The 22206-nt window shown below is 36.8% G+C and overlaps 1 protein-coding gene across 24 annotated transcripts in view; it reads right to left on the bottom strand.

Annotated features, from left to right (window-relative positions):
* Positions 1–22206, bottom strand: part of LOC116231129 (uncharacterized) — a 329878-nt gene that overhangs the window by 302802 nt on the left and 4870 nt on the right. For all 24 annotated transcript variants that reach the window (XR_016465988.1, XR_016465984.1, XR_016465982.1 and 21 more), the window contains exon 2: positions 3387–3452. The gene's annotated coding sequence lies outside the window, so the exon portion shown is untranslated. The remainder of the gene's footprint in view (positions 1–3386; positions 3453–22206) is intronic.

Here is a 22206-nt window from a genome sequence, read left to right on the forward strand (position 1 = left end):
TTAATAATGGGAACACATTATCTAGGGCAGACACCCACACAACTAAGACACTACCACACAACAAAAGCAAATACACTTTAAGGATCATAAGAAACTGTATTCCCAGGGTGACATCTGAATACTCTGCTTTTTGTCCAAGTTAGAACCTTCCGCATGGGTTATAAGACATACTATAAACTTGTCTAGTAAAACAACAAGCTAGTATTTGAAACATTGTCTAGAATGACAATGGAACATACTAAGAACCAGCATCTTGAAGCAATATGCTAAGAGTGTCTAAAATACCCATGAAGGTCACATCCTACTATCAAGGATGACTGGCTTACATAACTTCAGAACTCCACAGCCATGTCCAACTAACAAATGTGAAAAATTATAAATTAGGCTTTACAGATCTTTTGTTAATGCAGCAAGGGGAAGGGGGGAGATATTCCTACACTTGCTATGTATTCTCCACAGAAAAAAATTCTTTCAATTAAAAAAACAATGCATACTTGTTCTGAATATAAGGTCCATTCTGTCATGAAATTGAAATACATTCTTAATTGGTTAAAAATTTGTTTAGGAAACTACATTCATTTTACTTTTCTTTTTCATCTTTGTGAGAACAATTTTAAGTAGTAAAAAATCAAAACAGAATAAACAAAGTAGATACATTCTGTCCTGAAAACAAAGGAAAGCATCATGCTCAGAAAAACAGTCACTTTTACATCTTAGCACATATGCATACACGTCCACATGAGTACACGGGGCAATAATGAAATGAAAGTCTTTTCCCCCCACACGGTGACACACTTGCTGCTCTGCGGTCAGATTGTCTTCCTAAATTATAGTACGAGGCTAACTTCCTGTCCTGATCTGCTCTCCTCTCATGTTCACCTCATCCCATTGATCAACTTTCCAGCCAACATAACTTTCCCATTACACTGCATTAACTTCCTCCAACAGACCACTTGTGACAAGCTCCAATTCAGAAGTCAAGTAAACTTGAGCTTCAAAGCATCACAAGCACTGTCAAAAATTCTCTTTATCCTCCAATCCTCAACAAGAACCAACCTGAACAGGAACAAACATCCTTCTGTTACCACTTTAACATTTTAACTTCCTGAGATGCAGTGATTTACATGCACTGCTGTCTGCATATCTGCTTTCTGTGCAGATAGTTGAGTTTAGCTGTAATCTCTAGATGTCGGCAAGTAGCAGACAAAATAGCACAGTCTATAATCCAAACCAGAAGGAACTCATGCTGACCACAAATTGTCAAATTATTTCTTACACTCCTTGATTTAAGATGTTCACAGTGGCTTTATTTACCATACACAGTATATCCTACAGCACAGCATAGGACCTGTCACCCCAAAATACTTAAATGTGGAAAAGAAAACATACAAGCAGCAATTCAAATTGGCCAATTCTCCCTCTGTCCTCTCTTACTAAAGAAATATGAAAAGGTTATGAAAAAACATTAAGGAACCACAAAACATCAGCAATCAGCAAAAAAACTCACCACAAAAAAAGCACAAGGCAGCAAAGAACATTTACATTTCAACTATCACACTGCAACCTCTGAAATAGTTCATATGAATGCCTAGATTCTTTTTTTTGGCATCAGTATAAATTTATGGGCTTAACTACATTGGCAGAACTCTGTAGCCCATTCAAAGACACTCATAGCAGAAGTAACATGAGCAACAAAAGGATAAGGGCTCTCTACAGCAATTCAGCCTTGCGAGACTGTATTGTAAAGAGATATATATCACACACATAATTAGGATCATTGTTTTCACCAACAACCTCTAAGGTAACAGATACACTTACACATCACAAGGAAAAAGGGATTCTCCAGTAGGAGCAGCAGCAGATGGAACATGAGAAGAGAGACAAGTGCAGTCATTGAAAAAAATTGATTATTGACCAAAATTTAGAGAATGTAAGCTACGTTATTTCACAGTTGTACTTGTCAGCTCATCAGCAAAGCAGGAATATAGCAAGAAGACTTACCCTTACCAGATCATTATCAAGAAATGAAAACATGAAACATTTTCCTTAGTAGCAGACAATTTGATTAGTTCTCTTCGCATCACTCATACTTCTCACTTACCTGCTGTCTAAGAAGAGTGATAATGTGTATAATTTTGGCTCAACCTAATTAAAAATCATGCTCAAATAGTTTCCTATTGACCTAAAAGGAATGTGGATGTAAATGTTCATAAAAGAAGAAATGAACATTTCCATAAAGTCTCAACATATAAAAAAAGTTTGTAGCTTGCCTATTATATGCAGAATACCCATTGAGAAATATACAGATCAAGATGCATAAAGTCTTACTACTTCTGTACATTTAGATCACACTGAAGAAGGAATAGAGACCACAAAACCACTACACTATGCTGTAACACCACCAATATACCATTACATTAAAATCTATGCAATAGGACAGAATAAAATAAAACTATACATAAATATTATTGTGCTCTTGATACCCAATATGCCAATGTTTCGTGTCAGCATAACTGATGTACTGTTTATGCCTTTTTGTTTATTTATCCTCAAACAAATCCTTTCATGGCAGATCTAAATCACATGCAACACATCCTTTGCACTCCCAATAGGGCTGTAATATGCAGTTTGTTCAGTGTAAAAAAATCGTTATTTAAGAAAAAATGTTTACAGCCACCAGGCAACCTGCAAAAAAATTTATTCTGGGACGAATCCTATATTCTATGCAGCTTGCTAGTTATAAATAAAAACAGAGCGTTCCATAGAAATTATTTCAGTGGAATTCCTAAAGCTACTATTTACTTTTTTATCCTATGGGAAAAACTAGGGTAATGTCTTAATTGGAGGTACATTGGAAACCACCAATTAACCCACTGAAGTCAGCCTTTTAGCCTGACAGCATTACTATCCTTGAGGGCTGCCATTTCTACACCGTCAGAAAACACAGTAATGCAGCAGATATGTTTCATACGTGCTCAGATAAAACAGAAGTTGGAAACTTGGAAACTCCCTCCTGTAAAACTGAGAGTATTGTCAAGGCATCTGTTCTCATTCCAGTACTTCAGTTAAATCAGCCAGAATCCACCTGACAAACATGAAAACAGTGCACAGGAGGGAGCTGATATAATGTACCTTCAGTGATTGAGACACTGTAAAGAATTGCTTCCTGCATTACTTCTCAGGAAAAAAAAAATACTACAGAAAATAATGACACTCCTGATTTGCAGCAACTCAAATGAAAGCAAGGAAAGGTTACTTTTCTTATCCTCATAATGTTTATCACATTCAAAACTAAGAAAATCGGCATACACATTTCAAGAGCTACTGCTTAGAAAAATTGTCATCATTACTATTAATTCATTATATTAAATTATCCGTATTATTACCTTTAGGACACATTCATCACTCACTGGATCACAGAACAGCAGCAGCAAGGAGCAATAGAAACACTTCTGGAAGAAAAAAGTATAGAAAAATGTTGTTTTATGGAACCAACATATTTGCAACATTAGCACTATTAGATTTAGTTTTGTATCTTGAAATGAATGCTCTAGTTACGCATTGACATAAAGCTGAGCTAAATGAAGTGTGAGATTACAGATCAGTATTCTTATGCTACTTACTACTTAAATTTATCTACATCCAGAAGATCTCTTCTTGTCATCTAAACATCAATAATTCATTTTACAGATGGGGAGATTGAGACGCTGAGCAGTGTGGTTTACTGTGTTTGAACAGCAAGCAGATCAGTAAAACAGGTTTTACACTTAACCTGGGCTTAATTCAGGCAGTGTTACTTAGCCTCCCAAAGTTCTTGTGGTAGGACTGCACAAATAACTTCACTGCCAGAAGGGGAGAAATTACAAGATGTCAAGCTCATGAACATTTGCATGTTTTTATTTATCTGAAAAGTCCTCTCTAGCTGCAAGTTATCAAAGAGCCTGAAATTGTTGTCGTAAGAAGCAAGATAACAGTGAAGTGTTCTTTCAAAGTGTCATTAGGCTGAAACACAAAGTTTCAACCTAATACAAAAAGGTTGTACATCTTTTTGTTTCACTTTAAGGTGTTAGGCAGGTGATCATTCTGTTTAGCTCCTGATGATCTTCTACACCCATGTGTACAATAGTGTCATCTAAGTAACTCCATGGCTGAAGGGAAAAATAATTAGTGTTTCCACTAATGGTTCCATCTTCCTCTTATTTCGCTTTGGAATTTTTGGTGGCACTCAGAATTTATTAATTTGTACTGCAAGCTTTGAAGCAACCCCTTTCAGCATGATGTGTAATATTCAGGAGGATTGAAAAGTTAAGGATTGAATTTAGCCAGGAAACAGATGTGGCAGACTAGAATGTGTTTTTACACAACTATAAAACCTGATAAACTGAATCTCCAAAACACTGAATTCTAGGTAATCTAAAAAACTAAACATACTTAAAATCCAGTGACAATTAGCTAGAACTGCACAACAGCACTTCAGTGAGGATGCTCAAAAAAAAAAAAAACATGCAAAAGAACAACATGCAACATCATGAACAAGATGACTGACCAGTACCCAGAGACCATCAAGGCACATCAGAGATGATGTAGTCACCATTTAGCTCAGATGTATTTTATTTACATTTCAGCACAACCATATCACAAGGAAGACAAAGCACTGAACTTATTTCAATTTTAATTTCCTTGCAGCCAAGCTGAAGTCTTCAATATTAATACAGCTGAAACAACACTCTTGATTGAGGGAAGGAAAAAAGTCAAACGGGATAAATTGAGTTGACATTTAGCTTCAAATTAGTTAACATTTTAAATTTTTGACTAAATTTCTAACAGTATTATCAAAGGCAAACAGAATCAAGGCATACCACCTTGAGGTCTGGTTATCTTTTCTCTGTATAGATGAGTGAGTATAGAGGAGTGTGTGAGATGAGTATAGATGTGCTGAAAGCTTGAATCAATATACCTCTAAGTTGCTTTAAGACCTCAACAGCATCCACACACCTTGAAATAGTTTTGAACGAGTACTCTAAAAAACACTTGTATTATCCAAAAATATCAAGTGATAATAATTATAGAATATCTCAAGCTTAAAGTTAAACCAGCAAAAAGCGGCAGAAAAGGCAACTTATCTGAAGACAAGAGCATGTTAATTAAGATAAACTAGAACATTAATCAAATGGTCTCTAGAAAGCTAGAGACATGAATCAGTATGTGACTTTCCACTGCATTTTTCCACACAAAAAATTACAAGGCATTACGTCCTGACCTGCTTGAGTACAGCCAGTGCAGCATACGGCAGTGCATTGCCCTGACAATGAGCTTTGACTTACTGGTATCTTATCTTGCAACAGTTTAGAAACTGTAGCTATATGTGGAAATAAAGTATCTGCATATTCACCTGCTGAAATGGGAAGGTTTTTTTGGCTCCAGATACAAGATATTTGTTAAAAGTAGCACATCATTTGACACCGCAGATGTCTTTTTAAGGAGTCCAAAAAACCTACTTAAAAGTAGCATAGAAGGTTTAATCAACACCTAAGAAAGGAAAAGCTTCTGCTGATCTCCTCCACTCCAAATATATTAATTTCATTCTTAAGATGAAATACTAATAGATATAACTCAATAAGCAATACCCTATTTTGTTTCAAAAATGCAAAGCAGTCCCTACTAAATCCAACCATTCTGAACTGCTTTGGAAAACCACAACCCTAAGCAGGGACAGATCAGCTAAGTTAAGGCATTTAGATATTTTTTTTTTAACCAGTTTTAACCATTTTACAAGTTCTCATATTATCAATGTTAACAATTCTGCGAGCATATTTCATTAAAAATTGTATCTTGTTGACATGCCAAGTCTCCCGTAGTACAGCTACTGGAAAGAATGTGGGATTGTATCCTCAGTCACTGTAAATCACTGACACTTGTAAAGGAACCAAACCAGTGCTCATCAACTACAGATCAAATATACTGTTAATTACTGAATGTGCATAGGTAGAAAAGCTTTGAAAAAAATACTGAATATAATGGCCCTGTCATTCATTTTAGGATTGCATTTTCATGATAACTATTGAAAGCTGTTTTTTTTTTTCCTTTGCATTTTCTCTCCTTTATTGGTAGCAATTATGGGTGATTTTATGTCTGTTTATAGAAGGTTGTAATTGAGATAGAAAACATACTTAATTGACATAGATATTTGTTGTGCTAGGGACTTGATTGCTGACTCTGAAGTTGATTGAGAATACCCTTCCTAATGACTGGCTTCAGACTCATACATTTGAAACAACAGGAGAAAGTATTTTCATCTTTTCACCAACATTTGCTCAGGAAAAAAAAGAGCAAGAATATAAACACAGCAGTGGATGAAACTCCTTAGCATCACCAGTGCTTGTCCTATTCCTCCTTATGGCCCCACTTACAATACTCCCAAGTTAAGAATACTGCAAGAGGTTTTTTTTTGGCAGAATATAATAGTGCCCTATATATGCACCAATAAACAGCAAGATATATGAAGTAGACATGAATGCAGGTCTAGAGCCAGAGGGTTGGTGATAGAAAGAATCATGAAACCATAGAATATCTCAAACTCAAATAGACACACACAAATCACCAACTTGAACCCCTGGCTCCATACAGGACCACTTAAAACCAATCCCTATATTTGAGAGCATAATCCAAGTGCTGCTTGAACCCCAGCATCTTGGTGCTGTGGCCACTGCCCTTGGGAACCTGTGCCTGACCACTCAGTGGTGAAAGACCAGTGCTACTATGGCTCAGCAATAATTTTGCAGGGCTGAAGTCTATGTCTCCAAAGAAAATTTCATCACCTAAAACGATTTGCAGCATATCAATTCCTTGTTCTTTAATGATGGAAGTGATTATAAACTTGTATTTAGAATGACATAGCTTAAACATGTGACTACAGAAAGAACCATAGAATAATGAAAACTGTGTGACAAAATATAGTAAAATATGATCTATAGTCATCTTGGTTTAGGAAAGCCATGAACAGACACATCTCAATTTCAAAGTGAATTAATAATTAAATTATTAGGAAAATACAAGCATACTTCATACACTAATCTTCCAATGTAATAAGTACTTTGTACAGCATTTAACACACCAACCAAGCGTGGTGTGTTAAATGCTGTACAAAGTGTCTAAAATGAAAATGGTTTTTCATTTTAGAATTTTTAGGAGTAGGTTTTGGAGGACTTCTGATTATTAACACTTAACCACTCAAAGAGCAATCAAACCACTAAAGACTATTTGTATACCACAGCATGCAATAGGAAGAGGTTTCAGAAATCAGTTTAATGCAAGTTTCCCAACCCAAGGAATATCCTTTGAAAACACCTACGTGGATTATTCAAGTGCAAAAACTAAGTACTGCCTTACAAGGCTCAGTTCTGAACTTCTCCCAGTGCTATGTCTTTTTTTCATATTGCAGAAATCCGTATGTATCAACAAGAGAAGTAGGCATACTGTCAGAGAGATAACATTCAGATGCTGTATATGGATGTGTACTACTGGAAAGAAATCCTACTTTAACACCAGTTCCTTTACTGGGGATCTGCTGGAGGCAGATGGAAGCTTCCACTTGAGTTAAGAAAAAAAAACATCATTGCCACTACTAAAGCAGTACTCTGAAGTGTTCTTCCCTAGTAACCTTTCTCAGGTGGAATTCTGCCACAGCTGTAACAGAAATGAGGACTCATTTTCTATTTCCACATCAAATACCTTCTACACTTTCTCCTTTCCTAGCTCACATCTTGAGTATACAACCCAGCACACATCCTTCCTCTCTTACCTCCCCTTCGTATTGGGGATAGATTCAAACACAGTCATCTGAAATCCAGAAAATCCATTTACCTACTTGAACACTCATACAGGAGGCTTCCTTATATATTTTTCCAGTATTAATCCAGTGGCCACATCAATGATTAGCATGTTCTTTTCTTCCGCTACATCAAATACCAACAAAATTGTCATGTGGAAAAGTTCAAGCTTCAACTTAAGCACTGTTATTTAGAGCAGCGGAAGGCCTGAATGAGCCCAACATCAATGACAAAGGTTACTATAGACAGCATCTGTCAGACAGTACCAGGAAGCAGCCTTCTTGCATACTACCATTTCCCTGAATTCTATTTAAGGAAACAGATTGTATTTCAAAATATTCTGATGTCACACTAAAATCCTAGGGTTCATGAAAATGAAAAACAGCAGTGTACTCAATAGGCAGCCACTACTGTATGATTTCTTATCTTGTCACAGCCACCAGAGGCAGTAACATGGCCTCACCATAGCAAATACATCAATGTCAGCAGCACAGCCACTTTCCACAGCTAATGCAATCTTTTAAGACCACCTATCCACTGCAACCCTTTTTCCTCCTCACAAGTATAGTCTAGGAACAGAACCCCTTCAATGTTATTTTTACCCCTGTATTGCATTTGTCATTTAGTCATAATAATGTTATGTCATGCAAACCTATCTACTGAACAACAGATACCATGAGAATATATTTCAGCTTTCACCTTCATGTTTTATGCTTAATCAGTGCAGATTTATGTTGTTTTCTATGAAGGCATATTAAGTCTTAACAACTGAAACAGACCTGCTGAAAGTCACTTAAACAACATCTGAGGTATTCTGACAACCTCTTAATAGGAACTAGCACCTCAGGAAGGCCTTGTCAGAAAGACACAATTACAAATATTGCTTCCTGACTTCTGGTCATCATATCTTTCTTCTTGAAGCTACACCAAAGACAACCCTCTAAGCAAAATAACACCTTCAAAGTAATAAGCAGAACTCAAACTCTTGGAAAATTCTAGCCCAAAAAGATGAGAACATGAATTCCACAGAACCTGTCAGACATCATTTCAAGCGTTCTCAGCCTTTAATACTAATAAATACCTACTTCCTAGTATATTTCTAACTAGCTTGAAGTCTGAAGTAAGGGAGCCAAGAGCAACAATCAATCATTACTCTCACAAGTTTTCATAAACCTCTAAGACATACTGCCAAGAAGCTTTTTCAGAGACAGCAAAGATCTTATGCTATTTCAGAAGTGAACATACTTCTGTTCCCTTTTCAGAAATAATGCATACCATTTATAAATATTTTGAAGTGAAAAGTAGCATTTCCACTGGACAAAGGGATAAGGAAACAGCTAAAAAGTATCTACTACAGTCTTCATAGGAAAGTAATTCTAAGACATGCTATCATAGTAAAATTCAAACCCCAGAGCATTTCATTTTTCTCTAAAACTTGCTCCATCTCCCTTAAAAGACTTAACTAATTCACAAATTCAAAGTTCTTTCATATTTTGTAGAAATATAGAACTTTTTTTTAATGACTCAGCTTATTTTAGAAAGATGTCTTTCCCTTAGAAAAATAATTGAAATTATTTAACACAATTTCTTTTGGAGATAATAAAAAAAGTTGAAATGTCTTCAGCAGAAGACACAGTGGAACAGCATATGGTGATCTATTCTGTGTGTTTGTGCAATACTGTAACATGATAGAAAGTGCAGCAGCAACAGTATAGTAGCAAAGTCCTAGACTGCAGTAAGTGAAGATTTGCTCAAATGCAGCAACAGTGGGTACAGAAACAAAGAAAATCTGCCTACTCTTGGAAGGCTTCTGGTGGGCAGAGATCTTCAGCAAGACACCCTTGCCTCCACTGCCAACCCTTAAATGAGATCTGGATCCACCCCTCCTGGTCATTCAAGTTCATTGTACACACCTGAGCTCCCTTGGGTTGGCCCTGTCTTCCCCCCCCAGGTACTCAATCACTGCTTCAGGTCATGATTCAGCATTTCTTCTACAGTTTGTAACACATCTCACCAGTGGTTCCACTACCAACTAACACACATTTCTCCTCCCACATATCAAATCCAAGATGGTTACACTTGGAAAGAGCACAACATAAATTATCCTGAGTTGTAAAGGCCCTGTAAGAATCATGTTCAACTTGTGTTTCCACACAGGACCTCTCAAAAATTGAATCTTAAGCCTGAGAACATTCTCCAGACACTTCCTGAAATCCAGCAGGTCAAGTCTGTGTCCACTTCAGCCCTCTGACTACTCAACACCTTGCTCTTCTCCAGAGCTGAGGTTCTCAAAACAGGACTTTCTATAGTTGGCCATACAATCAGTTCGTTTCTTCTAGTACATCCTGTGATAACACCAGTACTTACAAGCTCTGCACAGAAGCAAAACAGTTTGTAACTTCTAGGCAGAATAGTTATTACCTCCTTATGGTCATGGTCATCAAGACCTTCCATCAAACTTTCAGATATTAAATTTAACAAAAGGTGACAAAACGAAGGAGAGGATCCACTTGCAGAGAACAACTGGTAACATATGTTGCTGAAGCAAAGCCCTCTAAACGCAAAGGTAAAAACCATGCAGTTAATTGCCAGACAGTCCACATACATTTTACAGTCTCATCAAGTGTCAGAGGAAAGCTTTTTATTACACTGTTACTGCAGGTTCTAACTCCAGTTCCTTCAATCAAGCCACTCACATACTCCTCAGATTCAATCTTCCTTAATTTACAATGCTTATATCAGCTACACTGCTCTTTTGAATGCAGCATGTTCATTTGTGATAGCTAACTGAAAGCAAGTTATCTAGAAGATCCATGAATAGTAAAGGAAGCATTAAGAGAAAACAGTACTTTTCATTAAGAGTAATTAACTTTAAAACACAATGATTCAAAGGAAAGATTTACGCTCTTGTCAACTAAATACTGAAAAAGTCCTAGACATGAAAAAAAAAAAGGAGTTTGTGCTAAGCTACAAAAAGATTTGTGCAACCTGCCTACACACAAAGAAGCAAACTCTTCAGCCAGCTAAAAAAAGGACTGGAGAGCCATGTTCTATGAAACACACAAGTAGATCCCATGCATTTAACAATACATACATACAAAACTCAAAAGGACCCATAGCAAAACAAGGTCAATGCCTCATGTATAGTAATATTGATGCTGAACTGCATCAATATCCTAAGCTTAAGTGAAACACCTCAAAAGATCACTCACTCTTAAGCCATAGCAGTAGCAGCTCAGTCCTGTAGAGACAGAGAACACATTGCAACTTCCAATCTGTCAGTACTAGTAGCAGTCCTAAGTGCCTTCAGCTGGGGCAGCAGCTGTCTCACGGGGGTGGTTAAGTCTCACGAGCCATATAAGGTATGGCTTTAAAATGCCTTCTGGCACAGTTTATACTTTAAAAGAAGCCTGATCTTTAGCTCTTAAAAAAAAAAAAACAATGCACCTTAAGGAAGACACCTTTGCACACATACACAAAATCTGCTTTTACTGAAGTCAGCAGTAAGTTCCACAAGTCAAGTTTATAAATGCTGGACATGACGCCTGAAGTTTAGAAACTTATGTTAATTTCCAACACATAAATGTGATAAAAACAGCCTTAGAGTGGGTCTCACAGTGACAAGGAATCCCCAGGAAAGCAGCAGCATCCACCCACCAAGTTAGCCTAGGACAACCATAACTTCAAAGCAAAGACTAGAGGGAAGCAATCCAATTGTGTGAAATGAGCAGAAATTAATCTGATTCTGAAATACTTTTATCCCAAATAATTTTGAGCTAAACACGCCAATTCAGAAAGGCACCCATGCCAAAAAAAAACTGACTTCCACCATGCTGCAGCAATTCAACCTAGCCTAAAGAGCACTGCTTATACAAACTAATCATAAGTGACAAAATCTTGACAATATAGTTAGAGAAAAACCTAACACAGTCTGTGAGATCTATAGGTACATATGCAATTGCACATTTCAAAAATGATCTGTACACAAGAAATATCTGAATAACGGTCCTAAGCAACTCACTTGTGAAATGATACTTTTTACTTTGGAAACTACAGGAGGAAAAAAACTTGAAGGTGGAACTTCTAAAAAGATGGTTGATTGAGCAACAGAGAAAACTGTTTGAAGAGGAAAAGGTCATACTTCACTACTGCCTTCACATTTTCAATAATATTACTGCTGAGACAGGTAAGTCAAATAAAACGAGCATAAAAAATAATAAACAAAACCTGGAGAGTTCAACTTCAAAGCCTAACAAAAAATGAGCAGTTATAGTACAATGGAAAGTTGTTCTGTATGGTTTCATCTTTTTTTTTCCCCTGTTTTTCTTTGCTTTTTCCAATGGAAGTTAACCTATGGATCTGAAACAAAATGAACTATTGGTAACACCTGATCAAAGTGAGTCACAAGGCCACGCACAGCTGGGGGGCTGGAACTAAATGATTGTTAAAGTCCCTTTCAGCACAAGCCATTCTACAATTCTATGAACAAAGTTCAATACCAGAGGATCACTAAGAATAGGAAGTAAAGGCTCTGGGTCCCCAATCTTTTATTATTTAGATTGTGCAAGTTTACACCTAACAGTGATTTTCATCCAAGAAACTGAAAGAGAGAAAAATATATCCTTTCCAAGACAAGCACTGTTATCTTCATTCTGACAAAGGACAAAACACTGCACAGAATGACAAAAGAGTACTCATAAGCATGAAGTATTTACATAATATGTGATAATGATGAGTTTTTATCATACTTCAGTGGAGCGCCTAGTTTACATAGTCATAAACTCATCTGAAAATACAACTCTAGTGTATGAGTACTGTTGAGTCACAGCCTGAACCACTGATTGATCACCTGGGGAAAGAGAGTTAGCCCTGGTAGCACAGGTGAAGGCAATTCAGCTATGTGACCAGAAGGGGTGGAGTTTGTCTGCACCTCTCTTAGACCTCATTTAAGGGCTGACTGCCACTATGAAAAGATCTCTGGTCAGAGATCCCTCCCTTGTGGAGTTTTTCCTGTGAGCCTAGATCTTAGGAGACAGGTGAGCATTCCTTTCCTGTTTGTTGGCCTTTTGCCATTCCACTCCTGTATTGCCTTTCCACTGTGCTAATCTTTCTGACTGTAACTGGTAGTTCTTATACTCTTCCCATTCTTACTGCTTTGCTTCACACAGACATAACTGAAAACAACATAGACATAGTTTTCAGAGACCAAAATCAAAACATCTCAACCTAGGCTCTCAAAACTGAGGAAATGGAGATACTACCATCTTGTTCCTGACAAGGAAGAGGTTCTGAAGTACTCAGTTGCTGTAAACATCATGATCACTATCAAATAATCCAGTACTCTTTTTTGTCAGTTCAGGCTTAATGAAAGAAAAATGATGCAGAATCAGACAACTGGCCATCTCACAGACAGCAGCACAAACACACAAAGAGTAGCTGCCAACTTATCAGAAATGTAGTTAAAGCACCAGAGAAGACAAACATGAATAACTTATCCTCCTCATAAAAAAATGATATTGCAATTCTAGCAATTGTCTTTCTTTGAAAAGGCTGTATTTATGAAACATACAACTTAAAATTTAAAACAAGTGTTCCAACATTTATGGCATAGCAGTCACTGGCATATGTATTGTTGCACCTAAGTCTGCATGGCTTTATTTCTTCACAATGTTACGAGCATTGAAATGAGCCAACTACAAGATTGAACACCTCTATGAACCACAATAATTTTCCAATTTTATTTTTTAAATGTACATACTTTCAGTGTAAGATTTTAAGGAAAAAATGTGAAACAAAGTGCAATTATCTTTCATTCAAGTTTGACCCCAAAGATATGATGCAGTCAAAAGATAAAAATCATGAATACAGCACAAGAATATTAAGGGTATTTCATCATTCCTACAAAATTGCTTCAGGTTTCTAACTGAAAAAAAAATACCATACCAAAGTGAAACATTGTTTTTAATGTTAATATTCATAAGCAGGCAGAAGAAATATGCTGTGGAAGACCATTAGCATCCAAAGCCTTACAGACAGATCACAAAGCATGAGATACAGATTACCACTTACATTGACTTAGATCACCAGAAGAAATGAAAATCTAGTAAAAGTCAGCAGAAGTATATCATCAGATCTTCAGAGACAGGTAAGCACCTTTGCTTTTCCTTTGAAATACCATCTTATTTGCACTCGTCCCTTTGCTGCTACACTCCTGTATTGCCCTTCCACTGTGTTAATCTTTCTGATTGTAACAGCCAACATGAGTTCAGTTATTTGGATAATAAGGTTCAAATGGGATCAGAACTTCACAGTTTTATCCAAAAGACAGACTCTTCCAAGTTTAAAATACAACCTTAAACCAAAACCTTGCGTCACATTCACTTCCATGTCATTCACAAACTTCCTAATGGGAAAAATCTAACAAGAAATTTGAAATAGTCACATTTTCCTCCAATGCACTGTGCAAGTGTTTGAGTAACTACTGTGAACACAATTCAGATTGTTTCCTCATGTCCAAGCTTTTTCTCAAGCTGTGTACTTAAAATTATAGGTACTACTGTGTGGGGGGGAATATGTGTAATAACTTCCAACCCCATGACAATCTTCATAGTTTCACAATACACTTGTAATATTCAAAAAGTCACAACTGCCTACCTGGATCAATGAAGAACAAAGATTAAGAGTGGGGGTTTCCATGTAGTAGACCAATCTTCTAACAATCAAGTTATTGAACATAAGCTAAGTAAATCCCCTCTCTCAACCTGAATTTCCCTCTCAGAGCTGAAGTCTTTATACATCAAAGTTCATTTAAAACCAGAAAACCTTTTCAACCAAGTAGTTCAAACGACTTAACATTTTCTAATGAAAACAGTATATCCAGCTTGAATAATCAGAAACAGGTCACAGCCCAAGTTCTCCAAATATATTCTTTTTAGCATCTTTCATTTATTTCCTTTATTGCTAACTTCACCCACTTAAGTATTTTTCTGAACCTTTCCCAGCCTGGATGAAGCTGTTCTAGGCTAGAGGAACTTCAAAGATCATTGTCGCTGCATGTTTTGTAATATTCTCATCCTTAATTTCTTATCCAGATTCCACAGAAAGATTGCTGTGGTTCATATCCTTTACATCCTCTTCATTTGGGTTAGAGCACTGCCAGAGTTTAACTTCTTATATATATTGTGAAGGCAGTTCAACCCAAGCATCTACCTCCCTGCCATACCAATATTCTCTAAAAACTGTAGAAAGACTAATGAATGCAGATTCCACTCACACAGACAAAAAGTATCAGCTAATATTTTTTAAATGTGGACAGAACACAAAATGGCCTAGAAGTTGCATATGCTGTATACCCACTACCTCAATTCTATACTTATCTCTATGCATAAACAACTTGAAGTACTGTTACAAATCCAGTTATCTAACACAAGTTACTAGTTTAGTCTCCTCTTAAACTAAAACCACATAACTACCCCTGCTTCACTCAAGGAAAGAGAACATCAAATAGACATCTACAGATCTGGACAGATTGCATAGGAAAATGTCTGCTGGACTGACTGTAGCAAAAAACAACAAACAAAAAAACATATTCAAATAGCAGGTGGCTGTATCATTGTGATTGAAGCAACAGTTTATCTGCTCTGTGTGGGAAATGCTGTGGTGACCAAAATGGAGTATTGGTTTATAAGCAGAGCAAAGTAACATTCTAGTAGCACATTTTAATCCTTTCAGGTACTGCCATAATGTAATAAAAAGTGATTGCTACCTGAAAGCAAACACAAAACACCAGGCTGTGGTTATGTTTCACCCATTGCAAGTACTTTTCTCAAGTACTAAAGCTTTCTATTGAATGAGCTTCCTTTTTACTACTAGTTTTTCCTACCTTCAGGCAGGAAGCATGTACAAAAACTGTTTTCCCCTTCCCTCTCATGCTTCCCCCCCTCAATAAGATCAGTCACAGAGGTACAGTTACACATATGTTCAATGCACAGAGAATAGAGAAATAATCCTGTAACGTATTTCGTGTGGGTAAATTGCTCTACAGCCCTTCAAACAACAGACCTTTATGTAAATGCAGTACTACAAGAATTGAGTTCATCATCCACTTTCAGATTACTGTTAGAGGGAGCTATCTTTTCTCAGTAATGCATAATGGTGCATAAGTCATGCTGGGTCTGAATCTGGCTCATTGCGTTTTGGAGTTTAACATTATGTGTCTATAAGCATACAAATAAAATTATTTCCTTAGCATATTTCTACATATGGCAAATAATTAATCCTATTTTAGGATGAGTAGCTTGGCTCAACAGTTATACTATGCTTATTTTGTATGAAGTTACTTACTAAGAAACACAATGTTTCATTAAATGTGTCTTAATTTGAAGCCTAGCCACAGTACAAGAAATTGAGCTGTAATTTCTGTTGAAAAATATTCTCTTAAATGATCTTTCTCAAGAAACATGAAGTATAAAAAATACATTTTTATTTTCACTAATTTGCCATAATCTTGTATGCAGCTGTTGATTAAAAAAGAAAAACTCTAATTCATCAAGTCTTGGTTAAAAATACATTTGTACTACAAATTTAAAAACACACCTTTAAGATAACTTATTCTGTTTAATAAATAGTTTTATCAAATGATTCATCTCTTGATTTTTTTTCATTACAATTTGCTAAATGTCTATTATTTCTACCACAACAGTAGATAAATTATTTATGCACCTAATCCTAAATGGCTTAGAGGCTTGACAAATTGCTTCTTCAAAATGACTAATTAATCACTTTTTTTTTAGTATAAAGAGGGCAAAGAGTAAAAGAATCCTAATAAATTTATTAAATACTTTCTGTGTAGAGAGCAAAATTAAACAAATGAAATTAAAATTTCAGTTGCACACATGACTAAGCAGAATAATGTCACAAGGGTACCAGAGGTTAACAATAAATCACAGTGAATTCAATAAGTAATTGTTTCTTTCTTCTAGAAACAACTGTGTTTTAAACCAACTTTGAAGGCAAGCTCAAGGCAAAGTGTGTTTGCTTTGCCTTTTGGGGGGGACAGTTGTTCAATCAAAGCAGCATGAATAACAGAAATTACTTCACCCCGATCTTGACATACTCTCTACACAATAGTGCCAAGCCTCTGTACAGCCTAATTCAAAGCACAGTATATTCAGGTAGGTATAGCTCCATAGCCTCTCTCTGAAGTGACCAGTAAATACCTTCAGGGAGAAGTAAAAGTAGGACTTGTACAGTGATCTCTCTCCAATATGTGTTTTTGTTCCAGTTGTATGGGAATGACAACCTGAGGGACTATTTTCAGACTGACACTAAATCACCAGGTCTCACTCCCTCTTCTTTCTAAAGGAAGCATTATGTATCTTAAGAAAATGGAGGCAGTTCAAGATCATGTTCTTATTCCATACCAATTAAAAAGACAACAGTATAATATCTTATACATAAGGGTGAAATATTTTCAGAAGCAATAACAGAAAGAGCTAGGTGACCTAGGATGAAGTTATTCTGACATCCAAGCACTGCATAGACTCTGCCAAGGACAGTTTCTCAAGAATAGTAGCTAAAAAGGGCAGCATATGCTATAATAATGAGATCTCGACTGCCACATGGAAGTAGTTATGACCTTGAAGAGTAAGCACCAGGACATCAAAAGAGGCTACGATCACATTATGTCTTTTCTTTCAGATTACAGAGCTTTCTATTATCAGAAATCTCCATCATATTGCCTCGTTTAGGCCAATAATCGAGTTACCTCTTATCTTTCTCCTGGACAGACAAGCAGCTCAATTTATTTAGTTTTTATACTAGGCATGTTCTCTAAACAACTCAGTTTTACAATTCTTCAGAGAAAAAGCAATACATCTTTCTGAAAGGTGACAATTAGATTGGGAACAAGTATCAGTAGCTTTGCTATACATATTCTTACTTGATATTTCCTTGCTGAGTCAGTTCAAACTGGGGTAGCATATCAAATATGTTGTTCAGGCAATTCCCAAAAGGCCCTAGGTCTAGAGAAGACCCTTCAACTACTGAGATCAGGACCCACACCCCATGACTCTTGCTGGTAATTGAATTTTGGGGTATGGTTTACAAATTTGTACAGATTTAAGCATAAAAATCAATCATTTGCATATTTGTTGAGATAATATGCTTGATAACTGTTCTGCTCACAAAGAAGCAAAATTACTTCAAGTTCTTGGTGATACCACACAAATTATTCACTGGTAGACCAATAGTCACATACAAAAAGAATGGAATCCACCCAACTGGTGGACGGAAATCTCTGACCATACTGCACTCCTTCACAGAAAGAAATCTAGGTACAACAGGTGTCCTCCTTTGGTGGCTGGCCCTTAAATGAGTCCAGAGTGGCTCTACTCTGAGTCCTCTCCTTGTGGTCACATGAAGAGCACATGTGCAATTTGCCTGTGGTCCCTATGCCAGCCACACCCTTCCACCAGGTGCTCCATCACCAGTTTAAGCCCTGACCTAACAGTTCCCCTGCAACATGCCATCCTAACTTGCCACTATTTGTAAAGAAGGAACAGGCAAAGAAGCATTCAGCTGGCAAAGAAACTGCTTCTTTCCAATTAAAAATTGTAGCAGTACGTATAGGAGGAAAAATATCCATGGTGGTACAAAGAAAATGCTCATAATAAACAAGAGAGATGGACAACTTAAGTGCTCAAAAGACTATTGAGGTTATTCCTTCCTCTACCACCAAGTCTCTTTTTATGACTTGGAGGAAATCAGTCATGCTCAGATTCAGAAGCACCAACTCTATTTGTGCCAGTGGTACTCCTGAGGCACTACGAGCGTCTCCTACCAAGCAAGACCAGAAGTGCTTAAGCCATGACTGCTCTCAAGCTTCCAAGCAATGCTGTGACTGTCACTGCAACCAGGATTTCTCCCAGACAGAGGACCAAACCCCATCCAATATATAGATTTAAACACCCCTAATACATGGGACACATAAAACACAGCAAAAGTAAAAACAGCTTTTACCTTTTCTACCTTTTTCCCAGCAGACAGAAAACATATTTCAGATTGTTTCTCAACCTGGTGGGATTTGAATTCAAAGTTTTTAAATTCCAAATGAATGACATGGCTGCTATCACTTTCAAAATTGTTGAGGAGGTCTCTGAGGAACTTTCTGTACTGTACAGCATGTTTAATCAGCCATCGACTCCCAAAGTCTACAGCACAAAGCACTCACCAGGGAGATCTACATCCCAATCCCTACCGAAATCACTAATTAATATTTGAAAGAGAATTCAAATTAGAGTGATTGAGAAAAGCCCATCTCACAATGCTCCACAGCATTAAAAGATTGTACCTGTCAGAAAAAGAGCACAAGTTGAAAACCCACAAGGGAACCTGTGATTACTGACTTACTGGAAAACTAGGAGATGGAATGGGAGGTTTAAAAAGGATAAGGAGGGAGATGTGAATTCTGAAGTGTCACTTACACATTCAGTGATTTCTGACTGCAAAGATTCAGGAACAGACACAAGCCACAGGCTTCCAGGATCTGCTTCTTCCTGGCTGTTTCAGCTAGGCCTTCCTGGCTACGCATGCACACTATTATCTGATGTATACATACAAACCAGTAGTACCTTTGAAGACATTTGCTATATGAGGGGAAAATTACAACAGCAAAAGGAATTGGCACAGACTAAAATTTATATCTATGATTTACCTCTACAAGGCTCAAACATAAGCACAACAACATTCTGAATTGGTGAGTAAATACATCCTAGGCTTGACCTCCTCAGTCAGTTAATAGCTCTTTTTTACTTATTAAGAGTCTCACGTAGACTGGTAGATGTTCAGTGCTCAAATATCCACAGTGATGGTAGCCAAACAATCCTCTTAAAGGTGTAGTTAAAAGCAAAACTTTGTTTTTCCACTGTGTTCCACTAGCAGCTACCTATTGAAATCTGCTTTTATTTAAGACTGTTCTGAGGTTTAGGTACTGATCCCTGCACAGCTAATATTGGACTTCACATGCAAAATCTTTCTGTAAGTGGGGACATAAGATTGTAGCTAGAGGAACCATTTTTATCCCCCTCAAGTCCTCGTACAACTTGAGTTCTGATATTATCTCATGAGACTTGGTTAACAACTTTAAAAGTCATTAGGCTGGGACCAGTGCAGAAAAACAGAGAAGGTGCAATTGTTTAAGCTTTTGTATTTTGAGGGGGAGGAGGGGAAAGCTGTAAATGGAGTACTAATATAATGAAAAAAGCAAAACTAAGATTATTTACATGATCTGTTCCAAAGGAGTCCTAAAAGGAAACACTGTTAGAGAAGAAGTGCTGCAGTAAAAAGGTGTCTGGAAGAACATTACTGATCATCACAACTTAAGAACTACATAGTTGCCCAGAATTCTGTCAGAGGCCTCATATTTTTCTGACATGAACTAGTTGCACAATAAAAGGTCATTTAACATGCATGTTTCTAATGCCTAGTGCTCTACCTCCTTAACAAGCCTCTTGTCTTATCTACAAGAAAAACCACCACAACAAAAACTGCACAACTGTCAATTAACATAAATAAGATGAAAACAGTGAATCATTATCCTTGCAAGGCTGGTAGATGTTTCCTGCTTGTCACTGGATGTAGACTGGCATTTTGCAAGCTTATAAAGCAAGAATTTCTATCATTTCAATTCATCACCAGTACTGTTGCACAAGAATGGGCAAACAGACACACTGGGATATGTACATGTGAACAGCAGGGAACTATAATAGAAATGCAAAGTAGCTCCAGCAAGTTGCAAAGTTATTATTCAATAGTACTTGGCATCCCAGATATATTTTTCTACAAAAATATATTTTTTTCTAAAAAAAAAAAAAGCCAAGATTATCTTACTGTCATGTTCTCCCATATGAAGTTATGTAGATTTTTTTTACTACAGTTTTCTATTTCTGATTCATTTATAGTTACCTGCTGGACAAGATCTCACCCACAACAAGGTAAAGCACCTCTGCTGAAAACTGTATAAAGTGCACACTGGAATTAATGACTTAAAACTAATTAGGTAAATGTCAGAAAAAAAATGATGTAGCACTGCATGAAATGCTGACTTTATAAAACATTTACCTCTGACTGGCCACCCTATCTTCACCCCATCCACATCTGGGGCACAAGTACATATAGCTCTAAGTATTTTCCATTGCACTAAGCAGCAAGCACTCTGGTGTCATTATCTATGTTTCACTATTCATGCTGTTAACTCTTACATAGCACCTTATTTCAACTTTTTAACAATACTTATATTCTATGCTTTCCAAAACTTTGTTTTGGAAATACTTCCAGTTTTGGAAATACTTCCAGTTACTACTTTCTGATATTAGGTAGCACAAAAAGTTTAGGAGAAATTTCTTACGAGGAGATCAAAAATCTCTTAAGAGAAGTCCAGAGTGAACTTAACTATATTATTCATTCTAGTCTTTAATGCAATGGAGCTTCCAGAAATTAAGTTGTAGGTTCCTTGTGATAATATAAAGTATGTACTCCCATTTGTTTAAAAATGGATTCAGGGCAAAGAAATGAAACATAGACATCTTCATAAGCCTTGAGTTCCTACTGCTGAGTAAAGTCTTACAACTCAACCTCAAATAATGAAGATTTTTCCTCTTATTTCTCATATGAAGCACACTTCTGAAGAACAAATTTCTTAACCTCCCTGCGGTAAGCCTCCAAATTTGTAACAAAAGGTAGTTCTGATCCCTTTCAATGTTTACCCTGTCCTGAAGATACCAGCAAGGGAAACTACACATTACCGTCACAGTATTGGCTTAGCTCTTCTCTAAATCTATGTGGATGACAGTTTAGGTGGGCCAACTCATTGACTCAGTAGAATGGACAATTATGCCAGGTCTGGATACTGAGCTTATTGGTTGGGCAATGGTGAAATCTTCAGGATTGCTACTTTAAGCTGAAGGAGCCCACAAAACATAACATTTTAAAGAGGATTAAATGCTTTGTATTCTGCAGGGTTAAAAAATGGTAACATTTCTATACAAGTACTTCTTAGGACAAGCTGTAACTCCCACTTATAGAAGAAGGTCTACCTTTATTCATAATCCCAATAACCCAATGAAAAAAGAATGCTTCTAGCCTAGTGACCTTCAAAACAGCATCTGATCCAGGGAGGGACTACTGAATAGGGAGATGGGAAAAATCTGAACACAGAAGGGGAGCAGCAGATTTAAAGGTAAGGTTTCATTTGATCAAAGCAATTTTGATAAAAGGATATAGAACTGAAAAAAATCAGACATCTGCTGGAATTTAACTTCAGAAAAAGATAACAGAAAAAAGGTTTTTCATCCTGCACCCAAAGTGTAGACACTGACAC

The sequence above is a fragment of the Phasianus colchicus genome, chromosome 4 (assembly GCF_987193195.1).
Source record: "Phasianus colchicus chromosome 4, bPhaCol1.hap1.1, whole genome shotgun sequence".
Classification (NCBI taxonomy): Eukaryota; Metazoa; Chordata; class Aves; order Galliformes; family Phasianidae; genus Phasianus; species Phasianus colchicus.